The sequence below is a fragment of the Sus scrofa genome, chromosome 10 (assembly GCF_054392235.1).
Source record: "Sus scrofa isolate SSC_HxYL_T2T_F1_AM1 chromosome 10, Sscrofa_HxYL_maternal_Yorkshire_Landrace_v2.0, whole genome shotgun sequence".
Lineage (NCBI taxonomy): Eukaryota > Metazoa > Chordata > Mammalia > Artiodactyla > Suidae > Sus > Sus scrofa.
Window position 1 is genome coordinate 50,587,771 of NC_139392.1, and position 18,321 is coordinate 50,606,091.

Below are 18,321 nucleotides of genomic sequence, written 5' to 3' on the forward strand. Positions count from 1 at the left end.
AAAAAAGAAAACTATCGGCCAATATCATTGATGAATATAGATGCAAAAATTCTCAACAAAATCTTAGCCAACCGAATCCAACAACATATCAAAAAAATTATACACCATGACCAGGTTGGGTTCATCCCAGGTTCACAAGGATGGTTCAACGTACGCAAATCAATCAACGTCATACACCACATTAACAGAAGAAAAGTCAAAAATCATATGATCACCTCAATAGACGTAGAAAAAGCATTTGACAAAGTCCAACATCCACTCATGATCAAGACCCTCGCCAAAGTGGGTATAGGGGGAACATTCCTGAATATAATCAAAGACCTTTATGATAAACCCACAGCAAATATAATCCTCAATGGGGAAAAACTGAAAGCCTTCTCACTCCAATCTGGAACAAGACAGGGATGCCCACTCTCACCACTGCTCTTCAACATAGTTTTGGAAGTCCTAGCCACAGCAATTAGACAAACAAGTGAAATAAAAGGCATCTATATAGGAAGAGAAGAGATAAAACTGTCACTGTATGCAGATGACATGATACTACACATAGAAAACCTGAAGGACTCAACCCAAAAACTACTTGAACTGATTAATAAATTCAGCAATGTGGCAGGATATAAGATTAACATTCAGAAGTCAGTCGCATTTATGTATACCAGCAATGAAATATTAGAAAAGGAATACAAAAATAAAATACCTTTTAAAATTGCACCCCACAAAATCAAATACCTGACCAAAGAGGTAAAGGACCTATATGCCGAGGACTATAAAACTTTAATCAAAGAAATCAAAGAAGATGTAAAGAAATGGAAAAATATTCCATGTTCCCGGACTGGAAAAATCAATACTGTAAAATGGCCATACAACCCAAAGCAATCTATAGATTCAATGCAATCCCTATTAAATTACCCATTACATGTTTCACAGAACTAGAACAAACAATCCAAACATTTATATGGAACCACAAAAGACCCAGAATCGCAAAAGCAATCCTGAGAAACAAAAACCAAGCAGGAGGCATAACTCTCCCAGACTTCAAGAAATACTACAAAGCCACAGTCATCAAAAGAGTGTGGTACTTGTGTCAAAACAGACAGAACAGAATAGAGAATAGAGAACCCAAAAATAAGCCCTGACACCTATGGTCAATTAATCTTTGACAAGGGAGGCAAGAATATAAAATGGGAATAGGAAAGCCTATTCAGCAAGCATTGCTGGGAAACCTGGACAGCTGCACGCAAAGCAATGAAACTAGAACACACCCTCACACCATGCACACAAACAAACTCAAAATGCCTGAAAGACTTAAATATACGACAGGACACCATCAAACTCCTAGAAGAAAACATAGGCAAAACACTCTCTAACATCAACATCATGAATATTTTCTCAGGTCAATCTCCCAAAACAATAGAAATTAGAGCAAAAATAAACCCATGGGACCTCATCAAACTGAAAAGCTTTTGCACAGCAAAGGAAACCCAAAAGAAAACAAAAAGACAACTTTCAGAATGGGAGAAAATAGTTTCAAATGATGCAACTGACAAGGGCTTAATCTCTAGAATATATAAACAACTTATACAACCCAACAGCAAAAAAGCCAATCAATCAATGGAAAAATGGGCAAAAGACCTGAATAGACATTTCTCCAAAGAAGATATACAGATGGCCAACAAACACATGAAAAAATGCTCAACATCGCTGATTATAAGAGAAATGCAAATCAAAACTACCATGAGATACCACCTCACACCAGTCAGAATGGCCATCATTAATAAATCCACAAATAACAAGTGCTGGAGGGGCTGTGGAGAAAAGGGAACCCCCTTCTGCACTGCTGGTGGGAATGTAAACTGGTACAGCCACTATGGAGAACAGTTTGGAGATACCTTAGAAATCTATACATAGAACTTCCATATGACCCCGCAATCTCACTCTTGGGCATCTATCCGGACAAAACTCTACTTAAAAGAGACACATGCACCCATGTTCATTGCAGCACTATTCACAATAGCCAGGGTATGGAAACAACCCAAATGTCCATCGACAGAGGATTGGATTCGGAAGAAGTGGTATATATACACAATGGAATACTACTCAGCCATAAAAAATAATGACATAATGCCATTTGCAGCACCACGGATGGAACTAGAAACACTCATACTGAGTGAAATGAGCCAGAAAGACAAAGACAAATACCATATGATATCACTTATAACTGGAATCTAATATCCAGCAGAAGTGAACATCTCCTCAGAAAATAAATCATGGACTTGGAGAAGAGACTTGTGACTGCCTGATGGGAGGGGGAGGGAGTGGGAGGGATCGGGAGCTTGGGCTTATCAGACACAACTTAGAATAGATTTACAAGGAGATCCAGCTGAGTAACATTGAGAACTTTGTCTAGATACTCATGTTGCTACAGAACAATAGGTGGGGGAAAAAATGTAATTGTAATGTAGACATGTAAGGATAACTTGATCCCCTTGCTGTACAGTGGGAAGAGAAAAAAGAAAAAAGGAAAAGGATCTGGCATTGCTGCAGCTGTGGCAAAGAAATAGGTTTCTTGCAGGATGCTTTACTGTGCTTTTGCTTCAGGACAAGTGTTCTTTTCTTTTTAAAATCTGGTCTACTTTCATCTTTTTCATCCTAGTTTCTTCAGGTACAATTCCATTGCTTCAAATACCAAGACTGTCTATTTTCTATTGTTGAACTGTATTTTTGATCATCTCAGCTATTTGAATTTTTTAAAATGATCTGATATGAGAGTTCTTTGACATAAAGATATTCTTATTGAAAAGGGTTTGTCCTCTGATGACCAGATATCTAATGTGGGGGAAAAAACAACTATTTTTCTACAATATAACAATAGCAGAAAATCAGTGAATTTTATGTTAACAAACCTGGTTAAGCTCTTTCTATGAGTTCGACTATTTTAGATTCTACCTATAAACAAGGTTATGTAGTATTTGTCTTTCTGCTTCTGACTTATGCCACTTAACCTAATGTCCTCTACTCACAGAAGCAGAGAGTAGAATGGTGATTACCAGGGGTTGTGAATAGGGGGAAATGGGGAGATTTTTGTCAAGGGATACCAGGTTTTGGTTGTGCCAGATGAATAAATCCTGGAGAGCATTAGCACAATGTGACTATAGTGAACAATATTATGTACTTGAAATTTGTTTAAGGGGTAGATCTCATTCTTATAACCAAAGAAAAAAAGAAAAAATCATTAAAATACCTGAAATTTTCTTTAATTCTCCATCTTTCACCAATCCATAGACTAATTCTGGAAAAATAAATATTTTTCTCTTTCCCCCCTTAAGGTCAGGGGGGTTGGGTTAAGTCACATCTGGGATCCTGAAGCTTTAATGATCAGCTTGTGTGTGACATTTCCATGGGCTCTGAGCAATGACTGTAGCTCTGGTCTTTACCAAGAGCTTTGTTGACCCAAATGAGGTCCGAGTGTCTCAGCCTACTGGGAGTACTTATAAGGCCCTGATTTGTCTCTTCCTTTAAGGGAAGTGATGAGGATTAAGGATTCGGGCTACTTAATTGTACTCATGGTAACTCTAATAAATCAAAGTAAGCCCCAGACTCTGATCTGGCAGAGTGCAACAGTGGAAAAACCTGGAGACTGAAAGAAAAATTATTTGCTGAACACCTGTTAAAAATGATGACAGATTTTATTCAAGACTAATTCAGTGGGGTCAAAACAACTGAATTAGTGGAGAAAGACTGAGCTCAATTCCAATTACAACAAGGACAAGTGAGGATTTATGGCCAATGAACAGAATGTAGGGGTCAGTGAGGGAAAAATTACTAAAAGGAGACATCAAGGATGTGGAATTCTTGCTAAGCTGCCTTAACAGGATTCTTGCTAAAGACAAGCCAAGGACTTATATACAAGGTGTTAGATTTCAAAAGTGTGGATGAGGAGTTTGATTGGAAATGAAGTGTAGGGGCTTCTTGATAAATTGATTTAACAGGATTCTTGCTAAAACTGTCCTTGGCAATGAAGGACAAGGAAGGTCAGTGCTGAGACCTCCTTGAGAAGAGGTCTAAAATTTGGTCAAAGAGAGACTTCTTTTCAAATCATAAAATGTATTTGGCTTTGAATCTCTGATTTTTCAATTATTAACTTGGCAAATATACAAATGTGAGCAAGTCACTAACTGCTCTAAGCTTCAGTTTCCCTTATATAAATGATGATAATCATAACTGCTCTATAGGACTCCAAACTGGCATCATGAAAATCAAAATCAAGATGATGTTACAGGTGAAGACTTGGGTAAAGTGTAAAGCTTTGTATACATTTGAAGAAGTTATTCTTATAGGACAGATGATAAGCCATTGTCAAATGACCATAATCTTTCTTTTTCTCAGATTAAGAACATAAGACTATGATGGTTCTTCCTGTTAACTCAAGGCATTTACAATATAAAAGAAGAATCACCAGGGTAAAGAATTTTCAGGAGTTCTCATTGTGGCTCAGTGGTTAATGAATCCAACTAGGAACCATGAGATTGTGGGTTCAATCCCTGGCCTAGCTCAATGGGTAAAAGATCCAGCATTGCCACAAGGTGTGGTGTAGGTTGCAGATGTGGCTTGGATCCTGAGTTGCTGGGGCTGTGGTGTAGGTCAGCAGCTACAGCTCTGATTAGACCCCTAGCCTGGGAACCTCCATATGCCATCAGCATGGCCCTAAAAAGACAAAAAGACACCACCACAAAAAAAAAAAAAGAATTTTCTCACCCTGGGAAGTTCCTGTGTTGTGCATTGGGGGATCCAGCATTGCCACAGCTGCAGTGCAGGTTACAACTGCAGCATGAATTTGACCCCTGGCCCAGGGAACTTCCACATGCCATGGGTGTGACTAAAAAAGGTGTGTGTGGGGGAGACTCTAGCTTGGTTTTTCTTAGTAGTCACAATGATCTAAATGCTTAAAAGAGCCTTATAATAATGTATGATAAATGCTGTTGTCACCTCAGGACTTCACACTCCTAACTCTAAAATATCTTCACCCAGAGTAGATCTAGAAGAGGGTGCTCCCCATCATGGTCCAGAGCAACCACACCAACATGAAGGAATTCTTCTTCCTGGAAATCTTGTTTGTGGTTTTTCTTGCTGTTTATGTAGGAACTGTGCTGGGCAATGCCCTCATTGTGGTGACCATCACCTGCGGGTCCCACCTCCACACTCCCATATACATTCTCCTGTGGAACAAATCTGTCCTGGACATTGTTTTTTCATCTGTCACCATTCCCAAATTCCTACTGGATCTTTTATCAGAGAGGAAAACCATCTCCTACAATGGCTGCATGGCTCAGATCTTTTTCTTCCACTTTGCTGGTGGGGCAGATATTTTTTTCCTTTCTGTGATGGCCTATGACAGATTCTTGCAATCTCCAAACACTTGCACTATGTAACCCTTATGGGAAGAGAGGTGTGATTGGCCTTGGTGGTGGCTTCCTGGGTGTGTGGTGGTTTGCACTCCATTGTTCAGATTATTCTGATGCTTCCACTCCCCTTCTGTGGCCCCAATGTCCCAGATGCCTTCTACTGTGACGTGCTCCAGGTGGTTAAGCTGCCTGCACTGACACTTTTGCTCTGGAGCACCTCAGGATCTCTGACAATGGGCTGGTGATCCTGCTATTGTTCCTCTTGCTCCTGGGGTCCTACATGAGGGTTCTGGTAGTGCTGAGATCTTTCTGGGGAGGGCCAGAACAAAGCCCTCTCCACCTGCACCTCCCACATCCTGGTGGTGACTCTTCATTTCATGCCTTGTGTGTACATCTACTGCTGGCCCTTCACTATGCTGCCCATGGACACAGCTGTATCCATCAATAACACAGTCCTCACTCCCATGCTGAACCCCATGATCTACAGCCTGAGGAATCAGGAGATGAAGTCAGCCATAAAGAGAATACAGAGGAGGCTTGGGCCTTTTGAAAGCTATAAAATGGGATGAGCAGTCAGACAGAGCCTGGAAATCTAATTTGAGTTGGTTACCTCCCTGCTAACCTAAGGGACAGAGACAGCTGGCTCTTTCTCTACAGTCATTTGTCTATATCCCCAGAGCCACTAAATTCTTTTTTATCTTTTTATGACCTCACCTGCCACATATGGAAGTTCCCAGGCCAGGGGTCCAATTGGAGCTGCAGCTGCAACCTGTGCCACAGCTTGTGGCAACACTAGATACTTAACCCACTGAGCAAGGCCAGGGATCGAACCTGCATCCTCACAGAGACAACATCAGGTCCTTAACCCACTGAGCCATAACAGGAACTCCAGTTAGAGATTATGTAAGAACAAAAGGAAGAGATGAGATCAGACATCAGCTAGGGGACTGGGGAGAAGTATGGGGCATGAGGTTGAAATCAATAACCTAAATGTTGGAGTTCCCATCATGGTTCAGTGGTTACTGAACCTGACTAGTATCCATGAGGATGTGGGTTCAATCCCTGGCCTCATTCAGTGGGTTAAGGATCTGGCATTGCTGTGAGCTGTTGGTGTAGGTCTAAGAGGCAGTTTGGATACAGTGTTTCTGTGGCTGTAGTGTAGGCTGGAAGCTACAGCTCTGATTTGACCCCTAGCCTGGGAAGCTCTGTATGCCCTGGGTGCAGCCCTAAGAAGATGGAAAAAAAATCCCTAAATACTATTTTGGTATGCTCTGTGGCTCTCAAGCCAACATATTGGACCTCATTTTCTCTACCTGCAAGATGGAAATAACATTATCTACACACAAGGTTGTCATGAGAATGAAACATGATAAATGTTGAGAATATTGTAGCTTCCAAATATAGCACCACTCCTGTGAATGATCAGGCATACAATGTTCCCTATTGTATACATGTCTGTTCCTAAATATGTATATAAACAGAATATGAATGCATTTGTTTCATACATTCTCTCTCTAGTGGTGTTGCTGTTTTCAGTGGATTATTAGAATCACTTCTTGACTTAATATTGTGAGTGCATAGTCTTCAAAATAGTTCATGAATTAGTGAAAAGAAAAGGAACCATTTAAGTTGTGTTAAGTCAGATATATACATGAACAAATCTATATACATGGACCAAGCATTTCCTATGCTCAAGTCTGTTCAACATTTTTGTCCACTAAAATTAATCTCAAAAGAATTACAGGAGTTCCCATAATGGCTCAGTGGAAACAAATCTGACTAGTATCCAAGAAGATGTGGGTTCCATTCCTGGCCTTGCTAAGTGGGTTGGGGATCTGGTGTTGCCATGAGCTGTGGTGTAGGTCACAGACTTGGCTCAGATCCCACATTGCTGTGTCTGTCACTAAGCCAGCAGCTGTAGCTCCAATTCAGCCCCTAGCCTAGGAACCTCCTTATGCCTAGAGTGCATCCCTAAAAAGCAAAAAAAAAAAAAAAAAAAAAAAAAAAAAATTAGCAGATTGGGGATATATCTGCACAGAATCCACATTTATTTTATGTTAACCTGAACTTCCTTCTTATCTTTATCCCCTATTTCTATTTCACCCCCAAGACTTTCAGAGCTGGAGCAAAACTATAGTTTTCATCTATGTATGCATAGGCAATTGAAGCAAATCACTCTGGTATAAAAAAATTACCTAAGGAATAACTTTTCACACACTCAAGACCCATTTTGTGTACCAAGAGAGTAAAAACAAACAAACAAAAATACTGTAAACATTGACTTTATACAGGGTCACTTAGGAATAGTCACTGGGCCTATGTTATAATCCTCCTCTCTCTCAAGAGAATAATTCCAAGGAAGTAAATCTGCAAAGAGACAGTAAATCTCCTTTTTCTCTCTATGCTCACATGCAATCCCACCTTCTGTCTCCAATCGTCATTAAAAAATTGGTCAAGAGGAATAAGGAAGCTGAGGACATTGAAACGTACAGAACAATTTTTTGCAAATTGTTATGATGGGCTCATATAGCTAAAAAATCCTTATAGGTGGCACACATCTTCTCTGCATCTTACAAGACAGAGACATTGGTCCAAGACTCTTAAACATATTGCCAGTGCTTCTCAAAATGTTTTAAATTATTGCCTCCTAGATTTCCTGTTGCAGCTCAGTGAGTTAAGAAACTGACATAGTCTTTGTCTGTGAGGATGCCAGTTCGATCTCTGGCCTCCCTCAGTGGGTTAAGCATCCAGTGTTGCTGCAAGCCGCAGAGTAGGTCACAGGAGCAACTCAGACCTGGTGTTTCTGAGGCTGTAGCATAGGCCAGCCCCTGCCGCTCTGATTCAACCCCTGGCCCAGGAACTACCATGTGCCTCAGGTTTGGCCATAAAAAGAATAAATAAATAAATAAATAAATAAATAAATAAATAAATAAATAAATAAATAAATAAAATTAACTCATTCCCCCCACCAAAGGATCTTTATTAGATGTTTCTCCTAATTGCTCTCCCCCAAGAAATCTTACTCCCAAAGATATACTATATATCTTTTTATGTACTGATGTTCTCTGAAGAACCACAAATCACTGTAATATCCAAGGGTTTTTTTGGCCCCCAAGAACCAGTTTTTGTCTCCTTGGGCATGATGCCCACATTGAGAATGAATGATCATATCACATTAAATGTTTGTAGAAATATTTCCCCAATACTGAGAAAATCACACACTATATAGATTTGTCTTCTGGAGCCTTGCAAGAATTTGGAAGTTATTGAAATGTTTAAACAACTTCATGTTTGTGTGTGTGTGTGTGTGTGTGTGTGTGTGTGTGTGTGTGTGTGTGGACTTTGTGTGGTGATGACTTAGCAAAGGTGTAATAATCCCCACTGGAACTCCAACACTAGCAGAAGAATGTCCATTCTGTTTGCAGACTCACATCCAATAAAATTCTCTTGGCTAATTCTCATATTAGGCTTGGGCCTGAGGGACTAAGCCTAGCAGGAACATGTTGGGACAAGCAGAAGAACCATGATGACATGACTTCCTGAGTCTGGCTTTTCTAACAAGAAGGGTGAAGAGAAGATGTTGAAGTCTAGTATAACTCATCTTCAGAAGAACTTCACCTTCTATCATGCTATTTCTTAGCATCATATACACTGAGGCCCAGCTACCCAGTCTCAAAATGTGTCATTTCCTGGTTCGCTGCTGAAGAATTTAGGTAAGGATATAAAACCATCAGAATGTGAGATATTGCAGAACACGTGTGAATAGTATGAGCATGAAAAGTGCACCCAGTGTATAAGATACCACACAAATAGCTGAAAACTTCAGCGGCAGAAAACAAAGTGTATGTTGAAAATATTCGGTAAGGAGGAATGTCTTCCTAAGAAGAAGAGGACACCACCACATGGTAGGAGAAAAAGCGGTTTCTATTTGATGAAGTGATTGAGTTGCATATAAGGAACAGATTTTGTTCCAGCTTAGGGTTTGCCCATGTGGGTCACAGAGCCTCTTTCTACAAGATGGGTGCTTCCTTAAAAACCGTGGTTTTAAGCCCAAATTCCCTTAAAAACTGTGGAGGTTGCAGAGGCAGCCCCGTATGAGTACATTGCCCATGACTCACTGGGTCTCTTTTGCCTTTGATCCAGCCTTAAGTCCCAAACTCAATAACCCAGCACTGAAGTCTCTGGTCCACTTGGTTAATTTACACAAGTTCACTGGAATAAAAATAAGCAAGTTGGTTCAAAGAGAAGCTGTTCTTCTGTTGAGTAGCATTTTACATTCTGCAACTGTCCCCACAAATAACCCTTCAGGGAAGGCACTGTTTTTTCAGGGAAAGAGAAAGGAAATGAATTAATTGAATGCCTATTATATTCTGGGTACTTTACAAAACATGATTATAGTTACTCCTCATGCTACCCAGTGAAGTAAGTTCTGTGCTTCCCAGTTTACAGTGGAGGAAATTAAAGGAAAATAAAGGACTTTCTCTGAGAAACAAAAGGAGGCAGAGGCAGAATTTCAATCCAAGTGTGCCTCCAAACCCCTTGTCCTACCCCACATCACACTAGATCCTGCATCAGACTACATTATACTAAACTGTCTGTACATTTTACAACTGAAGATCTGAGGCCAGAGTAGCAGCATGACTTTCCCAAGGTCACAGAGCTATTTTAAAGCCTGGATCAGAAAACAAATCTCTACCTGGCACCCCTGAAGCCAGTCCAAAGACATTAACAAAAGGGTTTCTTAGGCTATGTTTGTGAAGATTCTTCTTGCTCACTCATACTCCATTGCCCATGCCTATAAGTCATGTCAAGTTTACTCATTAATTTAAAAAAAAATTACTGAGCACCAAACATGTGGCCCAAACTAAGTAAAGCTTTGATGACATTGGGATGGATGAAACACTGAGCAGACAGGATGAACTTGAGGTGTAGCAAGGAAACTATACTGAACTAAGGAAATATAAACATAGAAGAAATCAGATGGAATAAACTGTTGTTTATGCCAGAAGAGAAGTCAGTGCAGGGAATCATGGTCATAAAAAGATGTTAGGAAATTTTTCAGAGAAGAGGGGACGCTGGACCTGAGTGATGAAAACTCAGTGCTCATCCAGGAGGAGAGTCTAAGAGTGAGGAGGACATGGTGGATGGAGAGAACAACAGGAACACAGATCCAAAGGCAGGAGCCAGCAAGAATCTGCATAACATTTCAATATCTGGAGTTCCCATCATGGCACAGTGGTTAATGAATCTGACTAGGAACCATGAGGTTGCAGGTTTGATCCCTGACCTTGCTCAGTGGGTTAAGGATCCAGCATTGCCATGAGCTGTGGTGTAGGTCGCAGATGCAGCTCAGATCTGGCATTGCTGTGGCTGTGGCATAGGCTAGTGACTATAGCTCCGATTGGACCCCTAGCCTGGGAACCTCCCTATGCCACAGGAAGCAGCCCTAGAAAAGGCAAAAAGACAAAAAAAAAACAACAAAAAAAAAACAAAACTAAAAACCAAAAAAATAAAGATCTGAAACAGGATCAAAGGAAAAAGGGCACTAGATGATACTCAAGATGGAAAAAAAAAGTCTTGGTTGCTATTTGAGGAGTTTGATGTTTTGTAGGCAATAGAGAACCATGGAAAATTTTCAAACAAAGGAATAAATGATCTCATTTGTGACTTATATTTCTGGAAACAACTGAGAGGATGTAGTTAGAGACAACTACACCAAAGACCAGTTCGGGAATTCCTACAACCATCTAAGCAGAAATGGTAAGGGTTTAACTGAGGATGAAGAGAAGGGGACACATGGAGAGCCATGAAGACAGTAGAATCCTTAGGAGAGATGTGACACAGTGTCCAGTTTCCTTGCAATGTGGGAAACTCAGAGAAGTCTTTGAGATAAAATGTGCTACCTATCAGTACAGGCTGTGGAGGTGACTAAGCCCACAAAGACTGACTAAACCAAGGAAACAAAACAAGTAGTCCTGTCCTCCAGACCAAATGAGAGGAAAAGAGTGGTGGGTTTTTGCAGCTCCTGTTGTGACTCAGCAGGTTAAGGACCTGACTAGTATCTGTGAGAATGGGGGCTTGATCCACCATTGGTGCAATTGTTTGGCTGCTCCCATGGCATGTGGAAGATCCCTGATCAGGGATCCAACCTGCACCACAGCAGTAACCAGAGCCACAGCAGTGACAGCACTGGATCCTTAATCCACTGAAGCACCAGGGAACTCTAACAATGTGTGGTTTTTGTTTATTCATCCACATAATTTCTCAAGGCTCTGAAAGCTTGTTTCAACACAAACTAAGTAGGATGCTTTCCAGCCGGGCACTAATCTAGGGACCATCTCTCTATATAGAGGTTTTAGTAATTCAGAGAGATGCCACGGCTGAGGATTTTTTTTCTCTGAGTTAACTTTTTCCTTTTCACCACTTCCACCATCATAAATCTTCTTAGAAACCGTGGAACTGACATGGGCAGAATTTGAACTGACATGGGTGAAATATGTATTGCGCTTAAAGACTTCACCACTAGCTTCCTATGTGTTGTTACGCATATTTGTTAAGCTTCTTCAAGAACATGATTTTTCCTAAATTAATTCTCAAGCCATAAGACATTGCCTACTCCTGATTCACTTGGGAAAAATATAATGAATTGTCTCTTTCTCCCCCAACAAGGACTCTGCAGTAAGAGAACCAACAAGTCTCCAGGAACCGGGAGCAACCTTTGCTTATATCCTGTGTTACTTTGCTCTGCATCAGGAAATGCAAATTGCAAGCTCATCAGAAACTGCTTAATTGTATAGAAAGGGCACAGGAGGAAATCTGCAAATACCTGGACTGAATATTTCACTGTGGTAACCTTGCATTTCATGACATTTCTCTGTGGATGCAAGCCTGGACCTTTGCTGTCTTCCTTATTGACTGAACCATCACCATCTTTGTCATCTTCTTTGTGTTAAACCCCAACCCCTGAGTGCTTATGAACTGAACTTAAAGAGACATTTCAGAATGGTAATAGAAGAACAATAGTCTAAAATTCCATTGTGATGGAGAGTGGAAATTGAGGGAGTGATGAAACTCACCATGGAAGGTGCTAGAAAATTCCTGTAAAGAGTCCCTTACACACATTATTGTTGGATTTATGTATTATGAAACTGGCAGGCAGTGTAGTATAATGGAAAAATCCTAGGACTAAGAAATGGAAGACATTTGTGTTACCTTCTCTCTGACACTGATTTTCTGTATAACCTTGAAAATCAGCTTATGCTTATTGAGTTCAGATTCACTATTGTTGAAGTGGAAAAGATAATGCCTTCCCACAAAACCCAGAAGGATATGTTAGGAAATTTTATTGAAATTAGATGTGCAGTTGCTTTTAAAACTATAATATGCTATTGACATCGATCCCTATTGTGTTGTTCCTGAAACGCATCTAAGGATTGATTTATTCTAATGATGTTTAATCCATAGGAACAAAGTAGAAAATGAATAAAATCGGAGTTGCTCTGATTCATGAAGATGTAGGGAACCTGCAACTGCTTCCACAAAAACTTCCTTAAGTTCTCTTTCTCAGTAACTTCTTGGGGTAGACTTTAACAGAAACCAAGGGCCCCCTCTGACTATAATAGGGAAACAAACCTATAACTTATGCTAATAGGGGAGCTGGAGCAGGTGGAACTGAGTGATTTCCCTGGGTTAAGTAAGTTCCCTGGGTTAGTAAGTTCATGTAGAATAAAACATGTGATTTTTTAAAATTACGTAGTTCAATTTATGCATGAGATAAATCTTTGCTTGATTTCATTGCCTTAGTAATATCATTATTTCCTTTAAAGCTGTACATAGAGGAAAAAATATTATCCAATGGCCTTGAGAAATCATACCATGGTGTCTGAATTTAATTTTTGCAGAATTACCCAGTCTCAAGGGTTGAGCTTGCTCTTATTTTTCTTCTTATCTACAGTATATGTAACAACTGTGTTAGCAAATGTTGCCATCATGGTCACTGTGACCTGGGAGTCTCACCAGCACACACCCATGTACTTCCTGCTCCACAACCTCTCCGTCTTGGACATCTGCTTCTCCTCCCTCACTGCCCCCAAGGTCCTAGTAGACCTTCTTCCCAGGAGAAAGACCATCTCCTTCAATGGCTGCATCACACAGATGTTCTTCTTCCACCTCCTCAGTGGGGCAGATATTTTCTCTCTCTCTGTGATGGCCTTCGATTTCTATGTGGCCATTTCCAAGCCCCTGCACTATGTGACCATGATGAGTAGGGGCCGGTGCACTGCCCTCATTGTGGCCTCCTGGCTGGGGGGCTTTGTCTACTCCATTGTGAAGAGCTCCCTGCTGCTCTCATTCCCCTTCTGTGGACCCAACATTGTGGATGGCTTCTGCTACAATGTCCCCCAGGTCCACAAACTTGCCTGCACCAACACCTTGGCCCTTGAGTTCTGACACCTTTGTTCTGGAGGTGCTGATGATTTCCAACAATGGCCTGGTCATTACTCCATGGTTTGTCCTTCTTCTTGTGTCTTACACAGTCATCCTTGTGATGCTGAGGGCTCACATTGGTGAGGGAAGAAAGAAAGCCATCTCCACCTGCATAGCCCACATCACTGTGGTGAACCTACACTTTGTGCCCCTTATCTACATCTATGCCCAGCCCTTCACTGCCCTCTCCATGGACAGAGCTGTCTCCATCACCTTCACTGTCATCATCCCTGTCCTGAATCCCATGATCCACACCCTGAGGAACCAGGAGATGAAGTCAGCCATGAGGAGACTGAATGGAAGACTCATGCTTTCTGCAATGGGATAGCGTCGTTATTGATTGCAGATCAAGATGCAAGTATATAATTGAAATATTTTCTTAAATTATTAGGTGTCATACATTGGGGCTCAGCCATACCTAAACAATTAACTATACCAGGATGTCACAGATACAAAGGATCAATAACCTGGAACATAGGCTTTGAAAAGAAACACCAGAAGGAAGTTATAGGGAAGAACATAGTCTTTGAAGAGTAAGTGACAGCACGCAGGGCACAACTGTGAACCATGGTAGAAACTGTGTGTCCAGGTAATGAGGTAAAGGCTAGCACTGCAATGACCAGGCATGTAATAGACAACAGGGTCTCCATGTAGCAGGCATCCAGCATCTTGGCCCCAGTTCAACAATAGTTACTCTATGACTATTTATCAAGTACATGCTATGTAGTAAACACTGTCTGCAAACATTCTGCTTTAACATTTCTGTTTTGTCAGCAAATGTGGACCATCCTTTCTTAAATTTTATTGGAGTATAGTGGGCTTACAATATTGTGTTGATTTCAGGTGTACATCACAGTGAATCAGTTATACATATATCCATTCTTTTCCAGATTCTTTTCCCATATTGGTTATTACAGAATATTGAGATTTCCCTGTGCCATGGAGTAGGTCCTTGTTACTTATCTATTTTATATATAGCGGTGTATATTTATTATTATTATTTTAATAATTATTTCCCCAATACAATTTTTTGTTTTCTACTGTACAGCATGGTGACCAAGTTACACATACATGTACACATTCTATTTCTGCACATTATCATGCTCCATCATAAGTAACTAGACATAGTTTCTAGTGCTACACAGCAGGATCTCATTGCTAATCCATTCCAAAGGCAAGAGTCTGCATCTATTAACCCCAAGCTCCCCAACCACCCCACTTCCTCCCCCTCTCCCTTGGCAACCACAAGTCTCTTCTCCAAGTCCATGATTTTCTTTTCTGTGGAAATATTCATTTGTGCTGTATATTAGATACCAGATATGAGTGATATCATATGGTATTTGTCTTTCTCTTTCTGACTTACTTCACTCAGTATGAGTCTATAGTTCCATCCATGTTGCTGCAAATGGCATTATGCCATTCTTTTTTTATGGCTGAGTAGTGTTCCATTGTGTATATATACCACATCTTCCTAATCCAATCATCTGTCAATGGACATTTGGGTTGTTTCCATGTCTTGGCTATTGTGAATAGTGCTGCAATCAACGTTCTGGTGCATGTATCTTTTTTAAGGAAAGTTATATCCGGATATATGCCCAAGAGTGGGATTTCTGGATCATATGGTAGTTCTATGTATAGATGTCTAAGGTACCTCCGTACTGTTCTTCACAGTGCTGTACAGCTTACACTCCCACCAAGAGTGCAGGAGGATTCCCTTTTCTCACACCCCCTCCAGCATTTGTTATTTGTGGGCTGATTAGTGTGAGGTGGTATCAGGGGTGTGTATGTTAATCTCAACCTTTTAATTTATCCCTCCCACCACCACATTTCCCCTTTTAGACCTTCTTTTTAATCAACCCACCTATAAAATACCCTGACAAGACCTCCCACCAATATTTGGTATATGTAAAGAGTCTTAGCTTTTAAAGATTTCCATTGCCTTGTGCCCAGATAACTTCATCAGAATTGGATGCTGCAAAGGAAGAGGAAGAGAAAGATAGAACTGTATGTGACCTATAAGTCACCATCTGATTTGTACAGCTCCAGTACATAACTACAATGACTAGAATCTGGAGCTACCTCTGCTGTGTTCATACCACCGCCTCAGACATAACCTAGTTAGATTAGTTGAAAAAGGAAAAATGTATGTTTAACCCAACAAATACTCTTATTTTTCCTATATGTACTTCTTTATCATTTCTCTTACCACTGTCCATTTTAAAACCTCACAAAACTTTAAATCAGTAGATCTAATTCTCCTTTATATTCCCAGGATCTAGAATACTGCCTGATCCCTAAGAAGCTATGAGTAAGTGTTTAAATATGTAGAAAAGGAAGAAATAATGCATGCAAGAAGATGATACCAAATTCTAATTAATCTTGGTTTTTTAGTATTTAAAACTAACTTTAGGAGTTCCCTTTATGGTTCAGCAGGAAGAATCCAACTAGCATCCATGAGGATGAGGGTTCAATCCCTGACCTCGTTCGGTGGGTTAAGGATCTGGAATTGCCATGAACTGTAGTGTAGGTTGCAGATGCAGCTCGGATCTTGCCATTGTTGTGGTAGGCTGGCAGCTGCATCTCCAATTTGACCCGTGGCCTGGGAACTTCCATATGCAGCACATGTGGCTCTAAAAAGGAAAAAAAAAAACAAACAAAACTGACTTAATATTTCTATAGAAGCCAAAGGAAATGGAAATGATTGAAGCAGAGTGTCCTAGGATTTAATACTCTAGGCTTTATGCAGAACCACGTCCCCTTATTTTAATTTATTTGGAGCAGATAGGTTTTGCAATTTAAAATTTCTTAGCTTTAAAAAGATAATCCAGTGCATAGATTATATAGTATATCATTTACCCCATTGGGAGCCTCTAATATCCAAACACTTTAATCAATTTCTGCAAAAAAAAAAAAATTGTGAGTATTCCCACTGTGTGCAATTGATCAAAGGTATATATGTCCTCATGTTAATTCATATCAAATTTTGCCACTTAAAATTAGTTCAGGTCAGATCAGATTTTAACTATTAAATGATCTTAAAAATCATTCAGCATTCAGAGTTTGGAGATTTCAGATTGACAGGTAACAAATACAGAAACAGAATATGAGGGGATGTAGGAGACAATATAGTTACATCTTAGTACCCAGAATCTGTGAATATGTTATAACACATGGCAAAGGAAATTGTGGTTGTAAATGGAATTGTTTGCTAATGAGCTGACCTTAAAATAGGAAGGTTATTCCAGAATATCTGGGTAGGGTCTATGTCATCACAAAGGCCTTAAAAGTAGAAGAGGAAGAAAGACGAGAAAGTTGGAGTAATGCAATGTGAGAAGTATTTGTCTTTAGAGACGGAAGAACCCACAGCCAAGGACTGTGGGTAGCCAGAAGCTAGAAAAACCAAGAGAGTAGGTTCTTCCCTAGAACCTCCAGAAAGACCCATGTCAGATTTTTGACCCACGGAATTGCAAGATAATAAATTTATGTTGGTTTAAGCCACTGAGTGTGTGATAATTTGTTACAGCAGCCATAGAAAACTAATACAAGAGGGATGCTTCACCAGGGATGAAGAGGAAGAGGAGCTGAAAAGGAAGAGGGAGAGAAAGATAGATGTAAGGAAGAGGGGCTGAGGTGGGAGGGGGAACCTGCCAAAGGATGGTGGCCACTTGATTCTCCCAAGAGTCTAGGAATTAGCATCACACTCATGCACAAATCTCAGGTTCATGGGCAAGAGAGGCCAACCCTAAGTTGTCACCACTTTCTGGGCTCAGTATAGGATGGAATAGAGCATGAGTCTGAAGTAAAGGGAACTTCCATATGCCACAGGTGCAGTCCTAAAAAATAAGTACATGAATAATAAAAATAAAATTTAAAACGGCAGAAGACTTCAATTGAAAAAATGAAATTGGACCCCTATTTTACACCACTCACAAAAATTCACTTGAATGGAAGTTCCTGTGTGGCTCAGTGGAAACGAACCCAACTAGCATCCATGAGGATGCGGGTTCGACCCCTGGTCTCACTCAGGGGTTTAAGGATCCGGCATTGCATTGAGCTGTGGTGTAGGTCGTAGACACAGTTCGGATCTGGTGTTGTTGTGGCTGTGTAAGCCAGCAGCTACAGCTCTAATTCAACCCCTAGCCTGGGATCCTCCATATGCCACCAGTGAGGCCCTAAAATTAAAAACAACAACAAAAAAATTCACTTGAATGGAGAAATATTTAAACATGAAACTTGAAACTATAAAACTCCTAGAAGAAAAATTAGGGGAAAATCTCCTTGACATTGGTTTGGCAATGATACTTTGGGATCTGACACCAAAAACACAAACAACAAAAACAAAATTTAAGAAATGGAGGAGGGAGAATTCCTGTCATGGCTCAACATAAACAAATCTGACTAGCATCCATTAGGACACAGGTTCAGTCCTTGGTCT

The 18,321-nt window shown here is 40.4% G+C and overlaps 2 pseudogenes across 1 annotated transcript; both read left to right on the forward strand.

The window, feature by feature from the left end:
- Nucleotides 1-5,057: 5,057 nt before the first annotated feature.
- Nucleotides 5,058-5,971, forward strand: LOC110258655 (olfactory receptor 4D6-like; annotated as a pseudogene).
- Nucleotides 5,972-8,869: 2,898 nt separating this feature from the next.
- Nucleotides 8,870-14,214, forward strand: LOC100522662 (olfactory receptor 4D9-like; annotated as a pseudogene). The gene is made up of 2 exons (XR_014817620.1): nt 8,870-9,115; nt 12,072-14,214. The product of XR_014817620.1 is annotated as an olfactory receptor 4D9-like (transcript).
- The last annotated feature ends 4,107 nt before the right edge of the window (nt 14,215-18,321 follow it).